This window comes from Choloepus didactylus, chromosome 3 (assembly GCF_015220235.1).
Source record: "Choloepus didactylus isolate mChoDid1 chromosome 3, mChoDid1.pri, whole genome shotgun sequence".
Lineage (NCBI taxonomy): Eukaryota > Metazoa > Chordata > Mammalia > Pilosa > Megalonychidae > Choloepus > Choloepus didactylus.
Genome location: NC_051309.1, coordinates 91,618,547 through 91,622,137, shown reverse-complemented (window position 1 = coordinate 91,622,137; position 3,591 = coordinate 91,618,547). Strand labels below are relative to the sequence as shown.

Here is a 3,591-nt window from a genome sequence, read left to right as displayed (position 1 = left end):
CACATATACCACAATGCTTTTTATTCCATTCTGCTACTTACTGATGTGGTGATTATGAATTTGAGTGTTTCTTTTTCCTTTTTCATACTTTGGTCCATTTACAAACATGCTCTGTGAATACTTTCTACTTATCTTCTGCAGCCCACGTGCAAAAGTTTCTCTAGGGAATATATCCAGGAGGGCAATTTTTGTGTCTAATCTAGAGCTGATACTCTTCAATTTTACAGGATAATCACAAACTGTTTCCCAAAGTGTTTGTAACAATTTACCCCCCAACCAGCCAGATATAAATATTCCAACTTTGCCCTGCCTCCCTACTTTCTCTTAGTTTTAAAGCTATCTCATCTCCCATATTGTCCCAAAAAACAGATAATCAATTCTCAAGCCATCTTATGAAGAAATGATATAACATAGGATTTAGAAGTAAAACTTCTGGAGCCCAGATGCCTGGGTTCAAATTCTTGCTCTGCTACTTATAAGCTGTGTGACCTGGACAAATTGGATTACCTTTCCATGTCTCTGTTTCCTCATCTTCCAAATGGGAAAAAACATTGATTTGTACCAGAAACAATTGCTGTGAAGAATAAGGTAATTAATACATACAACATGGTTCCCTGGACGCAGAAAACAGTAAATAATTGTTTATTGTTGTTGTTGCTGTTTGGTTTTTTTTGTTTTGTTTTTTTGTTCTATTGAATTACTTACAGACCCTGGAAGACATTTAGATTGTAGTGTATTTTATCTTGATGAAATGTCCTTCCCTCCATGCTCCACCTGTACTTCATTCTTCAAGAGTAATTCTGTGCAGCATCCTCAGACCCAGGGAGAATTGATCACCCTTATTTAGGACTACCACTGCTTCTTTCACATGCCTCTAACATATCACCTATCACATTGCACTCCGATTATTTACTTCTTATCTCCCTTCCTACAATTTCAGTTCTTTCATGGACTGAACTTTTTATTTTTATTTCTTATATTTGAGCTTTCAGTAGCCCTTTAATAAATGTTAAATGATTAAACTGATGAAAAGATTAATAGATGGATGATTAAATATAAATAATTGCAAACATCAATGGTACTGGCCACAAACATTTATTTAGCTTCCCAGATTCGACCAGTACGCAGTTAAAACAATTATACCACCATGTTGTCATAACAGACTCTTACTAACAGAATTCCACTTTATTTTTTAACATCCTGCAACGGAAGAATCTTTCAACTTGACCTTTTAGTCTGTATGCAACCATAATAATCTTTTTTTTAACCAACCTTATAAATTAATATTCCTTTTCTTTTCCTCTTCTATGAGAATGTCACCTCACAGCACAACTGAGAAAAAAAAAAATGCCCATAGGAGAGCGCTGGAGCACAAAGTCATTTTAGGACTCTCCTTATTCCTGTTTAATCTTTAAAGAAATAAAAATGTTGACCCTATTGTGTTTTTTTTCTTTAGCTTTAGAACAAAGAGATGATTTGCTGTTAGAATGTTAATTTATACCTCCAAACTTAATGCAAACCATAAATAAAGTTCACTACCTGTTTTAAACTTCTGATATTTCCTTTCCATCCTATCTCTATGTAAATACCTCTCTTTCACACAGAATTTCTCCAATTATTTGGCTGTTCCATCTTATATAAGTTAAATCTTGTTCCTTACTATTTCTACCCAAATATCCTCAGTTTTGGCATCTGACATTGGACAGTGAAGCCAACCACTTCAAAATGATTTTTCTCCTAAATTTGATGAGTTCCTTTAACACTTCTTCATACAATATAGAATTATGCCCTTCTGACTGACTAGTGCTTAAAATGTTGCACCTAGAATTGAACACAACACCCTATATACGATGTGAGAAATTTACAATGGATTATCATTTATATTTCTTATTATACAAATATGTCCTCCATCCCTTGTCTTTATTGTACAATTATATTAATATTGCTTAAAAATATATTGGATATTTTATTAGCCACGTCATACTATTAACAGTCACTGAGTTTTTTATTAAATTTCATCTCCTTAGTTTTGTGCCATCATTACCTATTCAATAATACAAATCTCTAATTCTTATTTCCTACAGCAGAATCATATCTCACTCACATCTATGACACCTGAAAATTCGGTAAGTATGAGACGAAGTTCTTTAAGGGAATGCCTAACAGACAATTTCATTTGTGTGCTCAGAGATTAACACAATGTCTGGTACACAATAAATATTGAATTTAAACTAAATGAATGAATTCTGAATGAATGGTGTGCCAGTTTGAGTGTATTGTGTCCCCCAAATGCCATTATCTTTGTAGTCTTGTGGGGCAGAAGTTTTTGGTGCTGGTTGGATTTGCTTGGAATGTGCCCCACCCAGCTGTGGGAGATGATTCTGATGAGATGTTCCCATGGAGGTGTGGCCCCGCCCATTCAGGGTGGGCCTTGATCGGTGGAGCTATATAAATGAGGTGACTCAAAGAGGGGAAACTGAGTGCAGCTGGGAGTGATGTTTTGAAGAGAAGCAAGCTTGCTAGAGAGGAATGTCCTGGGAGAAAGCCGTTTTGAGGCCGGAGCTTTGGAGCAGATGCCAGCTGCCTTCCTAGCTAGCAGAGGTTTTCCGGACGCCATTGGCCATCCTCCGGTGAAGGTACCCGATTGCTGAGGTGTTACCTTGGATGCTTTGTGGCCTTAAGACTGTAACTGTGTAGCGAAATAAACCCCCGTTTTATAAAAGCCTATCCATCTCTGGTGTTTTGCATTCTGCAGCATTAGCAAACTAGAACAAATAGATATTCTTTAATTTTAAAGCTGGTCAAAAATCAAGCTCACCTACCTTACCTACACATCTTCCCTTTAATCCTATTTCCCTGTCATATAAAAATGAATAGTCATTCTTTCATATAACCCAAATCCTAAACTTTCAAGTCCTTTTGGACTGAAGCTTCTTTCTCAGCCTCTGCTTTATTCATTCTTGTCTTTTCTATTCTAATGAGATATTCTATTTCAATCTCTCATTGAAAACAGTGACATACTCTGGTTTCTTTTCAGATCATATAAATCTTTCATCTTTTACTAAAGATTTCCATGGAGAGAAACAATTCTGAGTATATACCCAATTTTTTTTGAGGCCCTGCATTTGTAGGGCTAATAAAGCATAAAAACAGGAAAAAAAAAAGTGACATTAATAGTTTTTATTGCTGAAGAGACACTTGTCTCATGATATGAGAGTTGCCATCATGAGTTGTGCTTTTGCTTCTGTAAGCATGCTATTTGCAGAGTTACTCCCTTTTCTAGACAAACTGCCACATCAGTGAGTGTGTTTGCTCAAATAGCTGCACTTAATAGCAGAAATCACACATGGTAACACAACAGTGAACTGCCAACAATCTATTGATGCCATTCTATATTCAAGCAGAAATTAAGGGAACAGCATATAAATACCGAAAATGTTCATGACTATTTATCTATGCACACAGCAAATGTCAGATCTATTCCGCATCCATTAACAGATCCAATTTTGCCATTCGTTCTGTATGAAAGATGAATGAGACAAAATTCCTTCTCTAAAGTCCAAGGTCTAGGGAGAAAGACAGATATGGGGG

The 3,591-nt window shown here is 36.0% G+C and overlaps 1 non-coding gene across 1 annotated transcript; it reads left to right on the top strand.

The window, feature by feature from the left end:
* Positions 1-3,017: 3,017 nt before the first annotated feature.
* LOC119530740 lies at positions 3,018-3,135 on the top strand. Its single transcript, XR_005216122.1, has one exon. It is a non-coding gene; the product is annotated as a U5 spliceosomal RNA (small nuclear RNA).
* The last annotated feature ends 456 nt before the right edge of the window (positions 3,136-3,591 follow it).